Source organism: Pristiophorus japonicus, unplaced genomic scaffold (assembly GCF_044704955.1).
Source record: "Pristiophorus japonicus isolate sPriJap1 unplaced genomic scaffold, sPriJap1.hap1 HAP1_SCAFFOLD_423, whole genome shotgun sequence".
Lineage (NCBI taxonomy): Eukaryota > Metazoa > Chordata > Chondrichthyes > Pristiophoridae > Pristiophorus > Pristiophorus japonicus.
In genome coordinates, this window is record NW_027254124.1 from 103,271 (window position 1) to 121,581 (window position 18,311).

Here is an 18,311-nt window from a genome sequence, read left to right on the forward strand (position 1 = left end):
CATAAGAAATAGGAGCAGGGGTCGGCCATTTGGCCCCTCGAGCCTGCTCCGCCATTTAATAAGATCATGGCTGATCTGATCATGGACTCAGCTCCACTTCCCCGCCCCCTCCCCATAACCCTTCACTCCCTTATCGTTCAAAAATCTGTCTATCTCCACCTTAAATATATTCAATGACCCAGCCTCCACAGCTCTCTGGGGCAGAGAATCCCACAGATTTACAACCCTCTGAGAGAAGAAATTCCTCCTCATCTCAGTTTTAAATGGGCGGCCCCTTATTCTGAAACTATGCCCCTTAGTTCTAGATTCCCCCACGAGGGGAAACATCCTCTCTGCATCTACCCTGTCCAGCCCCCTCAGAATCTTATACATTTCAATAAGATCACCTCTCATTCTTCTAAACTCCAATGAGTATAGGCCCAACCTGCTCAACCTTTCTTCATAAGACAACCCCTTCATCTGCAGAATCAACCTCGTGAACCTTCTCTGAACAGCCTCCAATGCAAGTATATCCCTCCTTAAATACGGAGACCAAAACTGTACGCAGTACTCCAGGTGTGGCCTCACCAATACCCTGTACAGTTGTAGCAGGACTTCTCTGCTTTTATACTCTATCCCCCCTTGCAATAAAGGCCAACATTCCATTTGCCTTCCTGATCACTTGCTGTACCTGCATACTAACTTTTTGTGTTTCATGCTTCAGAGACATGGACTGCGTACAGTAGGCACCTCAAAGCCCTGGAGAAGTACCACCAATGCTGCCTCCGCAAAATCCTGCAAATTCATTGGCAGGGCAGACGCACCAACGTCAGCGTCCTCTCTCAGGCCAACATCCCCAGCATCGAAGCACTGACCACACTCGATCAGCTCCGCTGGGCAGGCCACATTGTCCGCATGCCCGACACGAGACTCCCAAAGCAAGCGCTCTACTCGGAACTCCTTCATGGCAAACGAGCCAAAGGTGGACAGAGGAAACGTTACAAGGACACCCTCAAAGCCTCCCTGATAAAGTGCAACATCCCCACCGACACCTGGGAGTCCCTGGCCAAAGACCGCCCTAAGTGGAGGACGTGCATCCGGGAGGGCGCTGAGCACCTCGAGTGTATTCGCTGAGAGCGTGCAGAAATCAAGCGCAAACAGCAGAAGGAGCGCACGACCATAAGGACATAAGAACATAAGAATTAGGAACAGGAGTAGGCCATCTAGCCCCTCGAGCCTGCTCCACCATTCAACAAGATCATGGCTGATCTGGCCGTGGACTCAGCTCCACTTACCCGCCCGCTCCCCGTAACCCTTAATTCCCTTATTGGTTAAAAATCTATCTATCTGTGACTTGAATACATTCAATGAGCTAGCCTCAACTGCTTCCCTGGGCAGAGAATTCCACAGATTCACAACCCTCTGGGAGAAGAAATTCCTTCTCAACTCGGTTTTAAATTGGCTCACCCATATTTTGAGGCTGTGCCCCCTAGTTCTAGTCTCCCCCACCAGTGGAAACAACCTCTCTGCCTCTATCTTGTCTATCCCTTTCATTATTTTAAATGTTTCTATAAGATCACACCTCATCCTTCTGTACTCCAACGAGTAAAGACCCAGTCTGCTCAATCTATCATCATAAGGTAACCCTCTCATCTCCGGAATCAGCCCAGTGAATCGTCTCTGTACCCCCTCCAAAGCTAGTATATCCTTCCTTAAGTAAGGTGACCAAAACTGCACGCAGTACTCCAGGTGCGGCCTCACCAATACCCTGCACAGTTGCAGCAGGACCTCCCTGCTTTTGTACTCCATCCCTCTCGCAATGAAGGCCAACATTCCATTCGCCTTCCTGATTACCTGCTGCACCTGCAAACTAACTTTTTTTGGGATTCATGCACAAGGACCCCCAGGTCCCTCTGCACCGCAGCATGTTGTAATTTCTCCCCATTCAAATAATATTCCCTTTTACTGTTTTTTTTTTCCCAAGGTGGATGACCTCACACTTTCCGACATTGTATTCCATCTGCCAAACCTTAGCCCATTCGCTTAACCTATCCAAATCTCTTTGCAGCCTCTCTGTGTCCTCTACACAACCCGCTTTCCTACTAATCTTTGTGTCATCTGCAAATTTTGTTACACTACACTCTGTCCCCTCTTCCAGGTCATCTATGTATATTGTAAACAGTTGTGGTCCCAGCACCGATCCCTGTGGCACACCACCCAAGCTCCCCACCCAACAGTCCCTCCAACCACCATCTGCCCCATCCGTTACAGCGACTGTAAGTCCCGCATTGGTCTCATCAGCCACCTGAGAATTCACCTTTGTGTGGAAGCAAGTCATCCTCGACCCCGAGGGGCTGCCTAAGATGTCATCCTGACCCAAGTGCTCGAAGAACATCTTTGACCCCCCCGAGCCGCTCCCCAGTTAAGAGAGCCAAAGGATTCAGTTGCTTCGTTACTGAGCCTCACACACACACACACACACACACACACACACAGGAAAGTCCCAGGCTCCATCCCCGGCCTGTGCTGAGTTAGCCTGATCTCACACCCAGGAGACGGGATCCTTGACTTCATTAATAGAGGCATACAATACAACAACAGGGAAGTTGTTCCACTGGGTTAGGCCCCAGCTGGAGTATTTTGTCCAATTCTGGGCACCACACTTTAGGAAGGATGTGAAGGCCTGGGAGAGGGTGCAGAGGGAGATTGCCCAGAATGGTACCCGGGATGTGGGACTTCAGTTACATGGAGAGACTGGAGAAGCTGGGAATGTTCTCCTTAGAGCAGAGAAGGTTAAGGGGAGATTGACCAGAATGGTACCGGGGATGTGGGACTTCAGTTACATGGGGAGACTGGAGAAGCTGGGATTGTTCTCCTTAGAGCAGAGAAGGTTAAGGGGAGATTGGCCAGAATGGTACCAGGGATGTGGGACCTCAGTTACATGGGGAGACTGGAGAAGCTGGGGTTGTTCTCCTTAGAGCAGAGAAGGTGAAGGGGAGATTGACCAGAATGGTACCGGGGATGTGGGACTTCAGTTACATGGGTAGACTGGAGAAGCTGGGGTTATTTTCAGAGCAGAGAAGGTTAAGGGGAGATTGACCAGAATGGTACCGGGGATGTGGGACCTCAGTTACATGGGGAGACTGGAGAAGCTGGGGTTGTTCTCCTTAGAGCAGAGAAGGTGAAGGGGAGATTGACCAGAATGGTACCGGGGATGTGGGACCTAAGTTACATGGAGAGACTGGAGAAGCTGGGAATGTTCTCCTTAGAGCAGAGAAGGTTAAGGGGAGATTGACCAGAATGGTACCCGGGATGTGGGACTTCAGTTACATGGAGAGACTGGAGAAGCTGGGGTTATTTTCAGAGCAGAGAAGATTTTGAGGGAGTGCAGCGAAGGTTCACCAGACTGAATCCCGCGATGGCAGGACTGACATATGAAGAAAGACTGGATCAACTAGGCTTATATTCACTGGAATTTAGAAGAATGAAACATATAAAATTCTGATGGGATTGGTTAGGTTAGCTGCAGGAAGAATGTTCCCGATGTTGGGGAGTTCCAGAACCAGGGGTCACAGTCTAAGGTTAAGGGGTAAGCCATTTAGGACCGAGATGAGGAGAAACTTCTTCACCCAGAGAGTGGTGAACCTGTGGAATTCTCTACCACAGAAAGTTGTTGACGCCAGTTCGTTAGATATATTCAAGAGGGAGTTGGATATGGCCCTTACGGCTAAATGGATCAAGGGGTATGGAGAGAAAGCAGGAAAGGGATACTGAGGTGCATGATCAGCCATGATCTTATTGAATGGTGGTGCAGGCTCGAAGGGCCAAATGGCCGACTCCTGCACCGATTCTCTATGTTTCTATGTCTCAGTTAAGGGGAGATTTGATCGAGATGTTGAAAACCATCAAGGGTTTTGATAGAGTAAATAAGGGGAAACAGTTTCCTGTGTCAGGAGGGTGGGTAACCAGAGGACACAGATTGAAGGTAATTGGGAGATGAGGAGAGATGTGTTTACGCAGCGAGTTGTTGTGATCGGGAACGCGCTGCCTGAAAGGGCGGTGGGAGCAGATTCAATAGTGACTTTCAAAAGGGGTGCTGGATAAATACTGGCAGGTGAAACATTTGCGGGGCTATGGGGAAAGGGCAGGGGAGTGGGACTAATTGGAGAGCTCTTTCAAAGAGCTGACACAGGCACGGTGGACAGAGTGGTCTCTTCCTCTGCTGTGAGATTCCATATAATGACTTGCATTTCGATAGCGCCTTTATCGACAGCCCAAAGCGCTTTACAGCCAATTTATTATTTTTTGGAGTATAGTCACTGCTGTAAACGCGGCAGCAAGTTTGCGCACAGCAAGCTCCCACACACTGCAACGCAGTAATGACCAGATCATCTGATTTAGTGATGCTGATTGAGATACACATATTGGCCCAATGACATTGGAGAGAATTCCCCTTTTCTTCTTCGATAGAGTGCCCGCGGGATCTCTTACGTCCACCTACTGTCAGCCGTGGCTCAGTGAGTCAGAAGGTCGTGGGTTCAAGTCCCATTCCAGGGCTTTGAGCACAAAATCGAGGCGGACACTCAAGTGTAGTACTGAGGGAGCGCTGCACTGTCGGAGGGGCAGTACTGAGGGAGTGCTGCACCGTCGGAGGGGCAGTACTGAGGGAGTGCTGCACTGTCGGAGGGGCAGTACTGAGGGAGCGCTGCACTGTCGGAGGGGCAGTGCTGAGAGAGTGCTGCACTGTCGGAGGGGCAGTACTGAGGGAGCGCTGCACAATCGGAGGGGCAGTACTGAGGGAGTGCTGCACTGTCGGAGGGTCAGTACTGAGGGAGTGCTGCACTGTCGGAGGGGCAGTACTGAGGGAGCGCTGCACTGTCGGAGGGGCAGTACTGAGGGAGTGCTGCACTGTCGGAGGGGCAGTGCTGAGGGAGCGCTGCACTGTCGGAGGGGCAGTACTGAGGTAGTGCTGCACTGTCGGAGGGGCAGTACTGAGGTAGTGCTGCACTGTCGGAGGGGCAGTGCTGAGGGAGCGCTGCACTGTCGGAGGGGCAGTGCTGAGGGAGCGCTGCACTGTCGGAGGGGCAGTACTGAGGGAGCGCTGCGCTGTCGGAGGTGCTGTCTCCCCTCTGTCGCCCCTCCGACAGTGCAGCGCTCCCTCAGCACTGCCCTGCGAGTGTCAGCCTAGATTTTTTGTGCTCAAGTCCCTGGAGTGGGACTTGAACCCACGACCTTCTGACTCAGAGGCGAGAGTGCTGCCCACTGAGCCCCAGCTGACTCTGTGGTCAGCAGTGTCGAGTCATTGGGGAAGTCGCTGTTTAAACTGTGCAATACCTGATGACGGACTGACACTGCAGTCAGTCTCACCCTGTCGCTGTGTCCACGCACAGATCCCTCGCCAACAGGCAGAGTGCGATCCCAAAAAGGGAGGATGCGATTTCCACCTGAAGAAGCGGCTGTTAATCCAGAACTGTTAAATCCCAAAGCTCCCAGAAGGTAGGGTCCAGTCCGGGCAATAGCCAAACTTCCGCTCACAGACCTAGAGACGATTGGGGGGAAAAGGCACACGGATCGAGAAAGGGAGTTAGTTCACAAAAGTGCCCCAGTCTCTGTCTGTCGCTCTCAAATGAATTCGGCGATGGGGTGTGGAGGGGTCGGGGGGGTTTATGACCAAAAGGCTGCAACAACACGAACTGATCGGTGCGTGTCCTAAGCTCTGTCACTCATCCAACGCCGTCCCCATTCATCCCGATCTGTCCAAAAACCTTTAATGAAAGAAATCCTCAAAAAGGAATCAAAAGGTTTTTCCCCAAAAAAGGAAAAAAAAAAAAAAATCGACCTTCTGCCGTTCTGCCTGTCGAAAGCAAGGCTCTCCGAATCCGGGATTCCCTCACAGGTCTAGACTCTTCTCAAAATCCAGGACAAGTCTCCCAAAATCAGGGTTTTCTGCCTCGAAATCCAGGAGTCTCTCAAAAGTGAGGATTTTCTTCCTTCTAAATTCTGAATTGTCTCAAAAATCAGGATTGTCTCTCTCAAATGCTGGATTCTCTTAAAAATCAGGATTCCCTCCCTCTAAATCCTGGATTATCAAACATTTGAGCATTTTCTTCCTTCTGAATTCAGGAGAGTCTCAAAAATCAGGATTGTCTCCCTCAAATTGTGGGTTACCTCAAAGATAATGATTTTTCTTCCTCTAAATCCTGGATTATTTTACAATTTGAGGATTTTTCTTTCTTCTGAATCCTGGATTCTCTCAAAAAAAATCAGGATGCTCTCCGCCTAAATCCTGGATTAGCTGAAAATTGATTATCTTCTTCCTTCTAAAATCCGGAATAGTCTGAAAAAAATCAGGATTGTCTCTCTCTCTCTCAAATCCTGGACTCTCTCAAAAAATCAGGATTGCCTCCCCCCCCCCTTCTAAATCCTGGATCATCAAACATTTGAACATTTTCTTCCTTCTGAATTCAGGAAGAGTCTCAAAATTAATGATTTTTTTTTTCCTCTAAATCCTGGATTGTCTGGAAATTGAGGATTTTTCTTCCTTCTGAATCCTGGAAAGTCTCAAAAATCAGGATTGTCTCCCTCTATATGGTGGGTTACCTCAAAGGTAATGATTTTTCTTCCTCTAAATCCTGGATTATTTTACCATTTGAGGATTTTTCTTTCTTCTGAATCCTGGAAAGTCTCAAAAAATCAGGATTGTCCCCCCTCTAAATCCTGGATCATCAAACATTTGTGCATTTTCTTCCTTCTGGATTCAGGAAAAGTCTCAAAAATAATGATTTTTTTCCTCTAAATCCTGGATTATCAAACATTTGAGGATTGTCTCCCTCTAAATCCTGGAAGATCTGGATATTGAGGAATGTCTTGCTCCTGAATGGAGGGCCTGGGACTGTCCCCCTCTGACTGAGGGTCAGTGCGGCCTCGCTCTGCCTCTCCACCGCTGCCGGCCCCAATGACTCAGGCCCGGGCCAAGGGGCGGCCACTCACAGCCCCGCCTGCTGCTTCCCCCAAGCCTCGGCCAATCACAGTCCGCCTTCTGCCCGCTTTCGGCCCGGAGACCCCGGGCCGGCCCAATCACAGCCCCGCTTAGAGGAGCACGGGCCCCGGCCAATCGCAACCCGTCTCTGGGCTCTGCATCGGCAGCCCAATCACAGCCCCCTGCTTTTAACCCTGACTTCGGCCAATCACTACCCGCCCCAGGCCCTCCAGCCGAGCGGTCCAATCACAGCCACGCCTGGACCCGGCTTCGGCCAATCACAGCCACGCCTGGACCCGGCCTCGGCCAATCACAGCCCGTGTCTCTCCCCCAGACCATTCCAGCTGTACTTAAAGAGAGGGGGGGGGGGGGAAGGGAGACCACTCAAACTCACCCAATCAAACCTCCGAACTCACAGCTCTCCAGCCCACTGTGTTACTACTGATCAACTTCTACTTGTTTAGTTAATTGAAGCGGTCATTTCTTTTTCATTCTGCTTTGATTTTAACTAACCTGGCAGCTGATTTCTCCCCTCCACCCCTGACAACAAATGGAACAGTCCACATCATCGGACTCCAACATTTACCACGGGTAGGGGTGCTCTTTTCTGAATTCTGTTACAATCTATTTAAACGCCGCTGAAATTAGAGTATGTAGAATGTGAACTGGAGTTATTCTTATCACAGTAAATGCTATATCAAATACGGACTTGGTAGCTACAATCTTTTCCAATTTTAATAAAATTGCAGAACATGTGCCCCCCTCTTCCATTCACAATGGAATAGGCCAGGAGGCGAGGAATTGGACTGATCCACAAAACCAATAGGGGAGTACCTTCAAGCTATGAATTACTTATTTCTGTTTTTCCACAAGAAATTAATTTCTAAGAGTTTATTTTTCTCATATACTTCTTATATTCCAGGGCAGGTGTGGAAAAATCTAGTTTAAGTATGAAAGCCTTCCAATTGTGATTTTTATTTATTTCCCTGCCACCCCTGCAGGTGCGAGTTGGGTAAGCCCCTCACCTGCTGTACTGATAGAGGGGTTTCAGGTGACGTAGTGGGGGACCTCCATCTTAGTTCCATTCATAAAAGGGTCAGCCCCAGGGGCTAATGTATGAGACCATTCACATTAGTATGCAGGTACAGCAAGTAATTCGGGAGGCAAATAAGAACATAACATAAGAATATGAGAAATAGGAACAGGAGTCGGCCATTTGGCCCTTCGAGCCTGCTCCGCCATTCAATAAGTTCATGGCTGATCTGATCATGGACTCAGCTCCACTTCCCTGCGCGCTCCCCATAACCCTTTACTCCCTTATCGCTCAAAAATCTATCTATCTCCTCTTTAAATATATTCAATGACCCAGCCTCCACAGCTCTCTGGGGGAGAAAATTCCACATATTTACAACCCTCTGAGAGAAGAAATTCCTCCTCATCTCAGTTATTCTGAGACTATGTCCCTCGTTTTAGTTTCCTCCACGAGGGGAAACATCCTCTCTGCATCCACCTTGTCGAGCTCCCTCAGTATCTTATGTTTCAATAAGATCTCCTCTCATTCTTCGATGCAGGAAGAATGTTCCCGATGTTGGGGAAGTCCAGAACCAGGGGTCACAGTCTAAGGATAAGGGGTAAGCCATTTAGGACCAAGATGAGGAGAAACGTCTTCACTCAGAGAATTGTGAACCTGTGGAATTCTCTACCACAGAAAGTTGTTGAGGCCAGTTCGTTAGATATATTCAAAAGGGAGTTAGATGTGGCCCTTATGGCTAAAGGGATCAAGAGGTATGGAGAGAAAGCAGGAATGGGGTACTGAGGCTGCATGATTAGCCATAATCCTATTGAATGGTGGTGCAGGCTCGAAGGGCCGAATAGTCTACTCCTGCACCTATTTTCTATGTTTCGATGTTTCTTCTGAACTCCAATGAGTACAGGTCCAACCTACTCAACCTATTCTCATAAGTCAACCTAGTCATCTCATGAATCAACTTAGTGAAGCTTCTCTGAACAGCCTCCAATGCAAGTATATCCTTCCTTAAATACGGAGACCAAAACTGTGCGCAGTACTCCAGGTGTGGCTTCACCAATACCCTGTACAGTTGTAGCAGGACTTCTCTGCTTTTATACTCTATCCCCCCTTGCAATGAAGGCCAACATTCCATTTGCCTTCCTGATCACTTGCTGTACCTGCATACTAACTTTTTGTGTTTCATGCACAAGGACCCCCAGATCCCACTGTACTGCAGCACTTTGCAATTTTTCTCCATGTAAATGGAGTATAAAAGTAGGGGACTGTATCATCATCATAGGCAGTCCCTCGGAGTCGAGGATGACTTGCTTCCACATTAAAAATGAATTCTCAGATGACTGTTAAGTCCAATGCGGGAGCTACAGTCTCGGTCGCAGGTTGGACAGACATTAGCTGAAGGTACGTTGGTTGAAGTGCCGGTTTTTTGAAGTGTTTGGATTGTTGTGTGCTCCTTCTGCTGTTTGCGCTTGGTCTCCGCGTGCTCACACCGAAGAGACTCGAGGTGTTCAACGCCCTCACGGATTATTCTCTTCCACTTTGAGCGATCTTGCGCCAGGGATTCCCAGGTGTCGGTGGGGATGTTGAACTTCTTTAAGGAAGCCTTGAGGGAGTCCTTGAAGCGTTTCCTCTGTCCACCTGGGGCTCATGTGCCCTGTCGGAGCTCTGAGTAGAGCATTTGATTTGGGAGTCTCATAGCGGGCATGCGGACGATGTGGCCCGTCCAACGTAGCTGGTCGAGGGCGGTCAGTGCTTCATTGCTGGGGATGTTGGCCTGATTGAGAACACAGAGGTTGCTGCATCTATTCTGTCAATGGATTTGCAGGATCTTCCTGAGGCAGCGTTGGTGGTACTTTTCCAGTGATTTGATGTTCCTGCTGTATATAGTATATATACAGTATATATCCCGACTTTATCAGACAGTCAGAGGAGCAGTTTGAAGCGCGAGGCATAAATTGTGGGCAAATCATTAAAAATCCCAGCAGCAGAATCAACAACGCAGAGGTCGGGAGGTCAGCAGCGGCGAGGGGCGGAGGTCAGGAGAGGCGAGGGGCGGAGGTCAGGAGAGGCGAGGGGCGGAGGTCAGGAGAGGCGAGGGGCGGAGGTCAGGAGAGGCGAGGGGCGGAGGTCAGGAGAGGCGAGGGGCGGAGGTCAGGAGAGGCGAGGGGCGGAGGTCAGGAGAGGCGAGGGGCGGAGGTCAGGAGAGGCGAGGGGCGGAGGTCAGGAGAGGCGAGGGACGGAGGTCGGGAGGGATGAGGGTCGGAGGTCGGGAGGGATGAGGGTCGGAGGTCAGGAGCGGCGAGGAGCGGAGGTCGGGAGCGACGAGGACAGAGGTCGGGAGCGGCGAGGAGCGGAGGTCGGGAGCGACGAGGACAGAGGTCGGGAGGGATGAGGGTCGGAGGTCGGGAGGGATGAGGAGCGGAGGTCGGGAGCGACGAGGAGCGGAGGTCGGAAGGGGCGAGGAGCGGAGGTCGGGAGCGACGAGGAGCGGAGGTCGGGAGCGACGAGGAGCGGAGGTCGGGAGGGGCGAGGAGCGGAGGTCGGGAGGGGCGAGGAGCGGAGGTCGGGAGGGGCGAGGAGCGGAGGTCGGGAGCGACGAGGAGCGGAGGTCGGGAGGGATGAGGAGCGGAGGTCGGGAGGGATGAGGAGCGGAGGTCGGGAGGGATGAGGAGCGGAGGTCGGGAGCGACGAGGAGCGGAGGTCGGGAGCGACGAGGAGCGGAGGTCGGGAGGGGCGAGGAGCGGAGGTCGGGAGGGGCGAGGAGCGGAGGTCGGGAGGGGCGAGGAGCGGAGGTCGGGAGGGGCGAGGAGCGGAGGTCGGGAGGGATGAGGGTCGGAGGTCGGGAGGGGCGAGGAGCGGAGGTCGGGAGGGATGAGGGTCGGAGGTCGGAAGGGGCAAGGAGCGGAGGTCGGGAGGGATGAGGACGGAGGTCGGGAGGGATGAGGGTCGGAGGTCGGGAGGGATGAGGACGGAGGTCGGGAGGGATGAGGGACGGAGGTCGGGAGGGATGAGGAGCGGAGGTCGGGAGGGATGAGGGTCGGAGGTCGGAAGGGGCAAGGAGCGGAGGTCGGGAGGGATGAGGACGGAGGTCGGGAGGGATGAGGGTCGGAGGTCGGGAGGGATGAGGAGCAGAGGTCGGGAGCGACGAGGAGCGGAGGTCGGGAGGGATGAGGAGCGGAGGTCGGGAGGGATGAGGGACGGAGGTCGGGAGGGGAAAGGAGCGGAGGTCGGGAGGGATGAGGAGCGGAGGTCGGGAGCGACGAGGACGGAGGTCGGGAGGGATGAGGACGGAGGTCGGGAGGGATGAGGGACGGAGGTCGGGAGGGATGAGGAGCGGAGGTCGGGAGGGATGAGGAGCGGAGGTCGGGAGCGACGAGGAACGGAGGTCGGGAGGGATGAGGGTCGGAGGTCGGGAGCGACGAGGAACGGAGGTCGGGAGGGATGAGGGTCGGAGGTCGGAAGGGGCAAGGAGCGGAGGTCGGGAGGGATGAGGGTCGGAGGTCGGGAGCGACGAGGAGCGGAGGTCGGGAGGGGCGAGGAGCGGAGGTCGGAAGGGGCGAGGAGCGGAGGTCGGAAGGGGCAAGGAGCGGAGGTCGGGAGGGGCGAGGAGCGGAGGTCGGAAGGGGCGAGGAGCGGAGGTCGGGAGGGATGAGGGTCGGAGGTCGGAAGGGGCGAGGAGCGGAGGTCGGGAGCGACGAGGAGCGGAGGTCGGGAGGGGCGAGGAGCGGAGGTCGGGAGGGATGAGGGTCGGAGGTCGGAAGGGGCGAGGAGCGGAGGTCGGGAGGGATGAGGGCCGGAGGTCGGAAGGGGCGAGGAGCGGAGGTCGGGAGGGATGAGGGTCGGAGGTCGGAAGGGGCGAGGAGCGGAGGTCGGGAGGGATGAGGGTCGGAGGTCGGGAGCGACGAGGAGCGGAGGTCGGGAGGGATGAGGGTCGGAGGTCGGAAGGGGCGAGGAGCGGAGGTCGGGAGGGGCAAGGAGCGGAGGTCGGGAGGGATGAGGACGGAGGTCGGGAGGGATGAGGGTCGGAGGTCGGGAGGGATGAGGAGCGGAGGTCGGGAGCGACGAGGACGGAGGTCGGGAGGGATGAGGGTCGGAGGTCGGAAGGGGCGAGGAGCGGAGGTCGGGAGGGGCGAGGAGCGGAGGTCGGGAGCGACGAGGAGCGGAGGTCGGGAGGGATGAGGGTCGGAGGTCGGGAGGGATGAGGGTCGGAGGTCGGGAGGGATGAGGAGCGGAGGTCGGGAGGGATGAGGGTCGGAGGTCGGGAGGGATGAGGGTCGGAGGTCGGGAGCGACGAGGAGCGGAGGTCGGGAGGGGCGAGGAGCGGAGGTCGGGAGGGGCGAGGAGCGGAGGTCGGGAGCGACGAGGAGCGGACGTCGGAAGGGATGAGGGTCGGAGGTCGGGAGGGATGAGGGTCGGAGGTCGGGTGGGATGAGGGTCGGGAGCGACGAGGAACGGAGGTCGGGAGGGATGAGGGTCGGAGGTCGGGTGGGATGAGGGTCGGGAGCGACGAGGAACGGAGGTCGGGAGGGATGAGGGTCGGAGGTCGGAAGGGGCGAGGAGCGGAGGTCGGGAGGGGCGAGGAGCGGAGGTCGGGAGCGACGAGGAGCGGAGGTCGGGAGGGATGAGGGTCGGAGGTCGGGAGGGATGAGGGTCGGAGGTCGGGAGGGATGAGGAGCGGAGGTCGGGAGGGATGAGGGTCGGAGGTCGGGAGGGATGAGGGTCGGAGGTCGGGAGCGACGAGGAGCGGAGGTCGGGAGGGGCGAGGAGCGGAGGTCGGGAGGGGCGAGGAGCGGAGGTCGGGAGGGATGAGGGTCGGAGGTCGGAAGGGGCAAGGAGCGGAGGTCGGGAGGGGCGAGGAGCGGAGGTCGGGAGCGACGAGGAGCGGAGGTCGGGAGGGGCGAGGAGCGGAGGTCGGGAGGGGCGAGGAGCGGAGGTCGGGAGCGACGAGGAGCGGAGGTCGGGAGGGATGAGGAGCGGAGGTCGGGAGCGACGAGGAGCGGAGGTCGGGAGCGACGAGGAGCGGAGGTCGGGAGCGACGAGGAGCGGAGGTCGGGAGGGATGAGGGTCGGAGGTCGGGAGGGATGAGGGTCGGAGGTCGGGAGCGACGAGGAGCGGAGGTCGGGAGGGATGAGGAGCGGAGGTCGGGAGCGACGAGGAGCGGAGGTCGGGAGCGACGAGGAGCGGAGGTCGGGAGCGACGAGGAGCGGAGGTCGGGAGGGATGAGGGTCGGAGGTCGGAAGGGGCAAGGAGCGGAGGTCGGGAGGGATGAGGACGGAGGTCGGGAGGGATGAGGGACGGAGGTCGGGAGGGATGAGGGACGGAGGTCGGGAGGGATGAGGAGCGGAGGTCGGGAGGGATGAGGAGCGGAGGTCGGGAGCGACGAGGACGGAGGTCGGGAGGGATGAGGACGGAGGTCGGGAGGGATGAGGGACGGAGGTCGGGAGCGACGAGGAACGGAGGTCGGGAGGGATGAGGGTCGGAGGTCGGAAGGGGCGAGGAGCGGAGGTCGGGAGGGATGAGGAGCGGAGGTCGGGAGCGACGAGGAACGGAGGTCGGGAGGGATGAGGGTCGGAGGTCGGAAGGGGCGAGGAGCGGAGGTCAGGACGGGCGACCCTACGGTAAAAGAATTCACACACAGGCATCTTCCACTGTTTAAAATGAGTTATCCGTCGCCAGAGTACTCATATTTAGTGTTGTAGCAAGTCATCCTTGGCCCCGAGGGACTGCCTATGATGATGATGATGTACATGGTCCATGTCTCAGAAGCATATGGGCGGGCGGTTTTGAGGTCCTGGTCTTCAAGCACTGTCTTCCTCTGGCGACCGAAGGCAGCACTGGCACACTGGGGGCGGTGTTGGACCTCATCGTCGATATCTGCCCTTCTCGATAGTCGGCTCCTGAGGTATGGAAAATGGTCCACGTTGTCCAAGGCCTTATCGTGGGTTTTGAAAACCGGGGGCGGGGGCAGTGCTGTGTGGCGCGGGCAGTTTGATAGAGCGCCTTTGTTTTCGGGATGTTTAGTGTAAGGCCCATGCTCTCGTACGCTAAGGTGTGCGTGTTGACAATGGTTTGGAGTCTGTCCTCCAAGTGAGCGCAGTCACAAGCTTTATCTACATATTGTAATTCAATGGCAGAGGATGGGATGATCTGGACTGAAGGCGACAGAGGCTGAACTGTACAGTGTACTGGGAAGACCACACATGGAGTACTGCGTACAGTTTTGGTCTCCTTATTTAAGCAGGGATCTACTTGCATTGGAGGCTGTTCAGAGAAGGTTCACTCGGTTGATTCCTGAGATGACGGGGTTGTCTTATGAAGAAAGGTTGAGCAGGTTGGGCCTATACTCATTGGAGTTTAGAAGAATGAGAGGAGATCTTATTGAAATGTATAAGATACTGAGGGGACTGGACAGGGTGGATGCAGAGAGGATGTTTCCCCTCATGGGGGAATCTAGAACTAGGGCGCATAGTTTCAGAATAAGGGGCCGCCCATTTAAAACTGAGATGAGGAGGAATTTCTTCTCTCAGAGGGTTGTAAATCTGTGGAATTCTCTGCCCCAGAGAGCTGTGGAGGCTGGGTCATTGAATATATTTAAGGTGGAGATGGACAGATTTTTGAGCGATAAGGGACTGAAGGATTATGGGGAGCGGGCAGGGAAGTGGAGCTGAGTCCATGATCAGATCAGCCATGATCTTATTGAATGGCGGAGCAGGCTCGAGGGGCCGTATGGCCGACTCCTGCTCCTATTTCTTATGTTCTGTTATCACCATCCCAAAACAAAGAAAGTCAGATCTCCAACCTTCTCTAGATGAGAGGGAGGTGCCAGAGGAATGGAAAATGGCAAATGTGATACCCTTGTTCAAGGACAACAACAACAACTTGTATTTATATAGTGCCTTTAACACAGTGAAACATCACACGGCGCTTCACAGGGGTATTAACAGACAAAAAAATACATTTGACACTGAGCCGCAAAAGTATAAATTAGAGCCGGTGACCAAAAGCTGGGTCAAAGAGGTAGGTTTTAAGGAGCGTCTTAAAGGAGGAAAGAGAGGTAGAGAGGTGGAGAGGTTTAGGGAGGGAGTTCCAGAGCTTGGGGCCCAGGCAGCTGAAGGCACGGCCACCGATGGTGGAGCGATTATAATCAGGGATGGTCAGGAGGGCAGAATTAGAGCAGCGCAGATATCTCAAAAGAACATAACATAAGAATTAGGAACAGGAGTAGGCCATCTAGCCCCTCGAGCCTGCTCCACCATTCAACAAGATCATGGCTGATCTGGCCGTGGACTCAGCTCCACTTACCCGCCCGCTCCCCGTAACCCTTAATTCCCTTATTGGTTAAAAATCTATCTATCTGTGACTTGAATACATTCAATGAGCTAGCCTCAACTGCTTCCCTGGGCAGAGAATTCCACAGATTCAAAACCCTCTGGGAGAAGAAATTCCTTCTCAACTCGGTTTTAAATTGGCTCCCCCGTATTTTGAGGCTGTGCCCCCTAGTTCTAGTCTCCCCGACCAGTGGAAACAATCTCTCTGCCTCTATCTTGTCTATCCCTTTCATTATTTTAAATGTTTCTATAAGATCACCCCTCATCCTTCTGAACTCCAACGAGTAAAGACCCAGTCTACTCAATCTATCATCATAACGTAACCCCCTCATCTCCGGAATCAGCCTCGTGAATCGTCTCTGTACCCCCTCCAAAGCTAGTATATCCTTCCTTAAGTAAGGTGACCAAAACTGCACGCAGTACTCCAGGTGCGGCCTCACCAATACCCAATACCCTATTCGCTACCTGAGGCAGCGAATTCCACAGATTTACAACCCTCTGAGAGAAGAAATTTCTCCTCATCTCAGTTTTAAATGGGCGGCCCCTTATTCTAAGATCATGCCCTCTAGTTCTAGTCTCCCCCATCAGTGGAAACATCCTCTCTGCATCCACCTTGTCAAGCCCCCTCATAATCTTATACGTTTCGATAAGATCACCTCTCTGAATTCCAATGAGTAGAGGCCCAACCTACTCAACCTTTCCTCATAAGTCAACCCCCTCATCCCCGGAATCAACCGAGTGAACCTTCTCTGAACTGCCTCCAAAGCAAGTATATCCTTTCATAAATATGGAAACCAAAACTGCACGCAGTATTCCAGGTGTGGCCTCACCAATACCCTGTATAACTGTAGCAAGACTTCCCTGCTTTTATACTCCATCCCCATTGCAATAAAGACCAAGATACCATTGGCCCTTCCTGATCACTTGCTGTACCTGCATACTATCCTTTTGTGTTTCATGCACAAGTACCCCCAGGTCCCGCTGTACTGCAGCACTTTGCAATCTTTCTCCATTTAAATAATAACTTGCTCTTTGATTTTTTTCTGCCAAAGTGTATGACCTCGCACTTTCCAACATTACACTCCATCTGCCAAATTTCTGCCCATCACTTAGCCTGTCTATGTCCTTTTGCAGATTTTTTGTGTCCTCCTCACACATTGCTTTTCCTCCCATCTTTGTATCGTCAGCAAACTTGGCTACGTTACACTCAGTCCCTTCTTCCAAGTCGTTCATATAGATTGTAAATAGTTGGGGTCCCAGCACTGATCCCTGTGGCACCCCACTAGTTACTGGTTGCCAACCAGAGAATGACCCATTTATCCCGACTCTGTTTTCTGTTAGTTAACCAATCCTCTATCCATGCTAATATATCACCCCCAACCCCGAGTACTTTTATCTTGTGCAGTAACCTTTTATGTGGCACCTTGTCAAATGCCTTCTGGAAGTCCAAATACACCACATCCACTGGTTCCCCTTTATCCACGGATGGTTGTGAGGCTGAAAGAGATTGCAGATCGGGAGGGGGCGAAGCCATGGAGGGATTTGAAAACAAGGATGAGAATTTTGAAATGGGAGAAATGGGTTTTGGTTTGTGGGACACTGGCACCAGTACTGGGGTAAGAGAGAGCTGTTCCGCTTGGACGGGCTTCACTTGGACCGTGCTAGGACTAGGGTCTTGGCGAATCAAATAACTCGGGCTGCAGAGAGGGCTTTAAACTAATTAGTGGGGGAGAGGGTTCAGGTGAGCGGAAATTTAAAAAGTCAAAGAATAAGGAGAAGGCAATAGAGCAGGGTAGCACTGGGGGAAATGAAAATGTGTGCAGTTTTGGTCACCTCCTGTTCCTAATTCTTATGTTCTTAATATGTTCTTATGACAGGAAGGGACAGAATGTACAAACATAACAGTGAATCAGAAAGTGGGATCAAAGCAGGAAAAATGGTAAAAAAAAAAAATTTAAAAGCTCTTTATCTGAATGCACATAGCTTTCGTAACAAAATAGATGAGTTGACGGCACAAATAGATACAAATGGGTATGATCTGATAGCCATTACAGAGACGTGGTTGCAAGGTGACCAGGACTGGGAACACAATATTCAGGGGTATTTGACAATTCGGAAGGACAGACAGAAAGGAAAAGGAGGTGGGGTAGCTCTGTTAATAAAGGATGGGATCAGTGCGTAAGTGAGAAACGATATTGGCTCAGAAGATCAAAATGTAGAATCAGTTTGGGTGGAGATAATGAATAATAAAGGGAAAAGTCGCTTGGGCGTAGTCTATAGTCCTCCTAACAGTAGCTACACTGTTGGACGGAGTATAAGTCAATAAGTAATGGAGGCTTGTAATAAAGGAACGGCAATAATCATGGGCAATTTTAACCTTCATATTGATTGGACAAAGCAAATTGACCAGGGTGGCCTTGAGGAGGAGTTCATAGAGTGTATCCGGGATAGTTTCCTTGAACAGTACGTTGCGGAACCAACCAGGGAGCAGGCTGTCTTAGATCTGGTACTGTGTAATGAGACAGGATTAATAAATGATCTCCTAGTAAAGGATCCTCTAGGAAAGAGTGATCATAGCCTGGTTGAAATTCAAATTCAGTTGGTGGGTGAGAAAGTTGGTTCTCAAACCAGGGTCCTAAGCTTAAATAAAGGAGACTACAAAGGTATGAGGGCAGAGTTGGCTAAAGTGGTCTGGGAAAATAGATTAAAGTGTGGGACGGTTGATGAGCAGTGGCAGACATTTAAGAAGATATTTCATAACTCTCAACAAAAATATATCCCAATGAGAAGGAAAGACTGTAAGAGAAGGGATAATCATCCGTGGCTAACTAAGGAAATAAGGGACAGTATCAAATTGAAAACAAGGACATACAATGTGGCCAAGTCTAGTGGGAGGCTAGAGGATTGGGAAACTTTTAAAAACCAGCTAAGAACGACTAAAAAAAAATAATAAAGAGAGGGAAGATAGATTATGAAAGCAAACTAGCAAAAAATATAA

The 18,311-nt window shown here is 52.6% G+C and overlaps 1 protein-coding gene across 2 annotated transcripts in view; it reads right to left on the reverse strand.

The window, feature by feature from the left end:
* The window catches only part of LOC139251216 (vacuolar protein sorting-associated protein 37C-like), a 47,705-nt gene extending 40,737 nt beyond the window's left edge, over positions 1 to 6,968 (reverse strand). The window contains exon 1 of one of the 2 annotated variants that reach the window (XM_070873179.1): positions 5,314 to 6,968. The gene's annotated coding sequence lies outside the window, so the exon portion shown is untranslated. The remainder of the gene's footprint in view (positions 1 to 5,313) is intronic. The other variant, XM_070873180.1, reaches the window with a different exon arrangement.
* Positions 6,969 to 18,311: the final 11,343 nt, after the last annotated feature.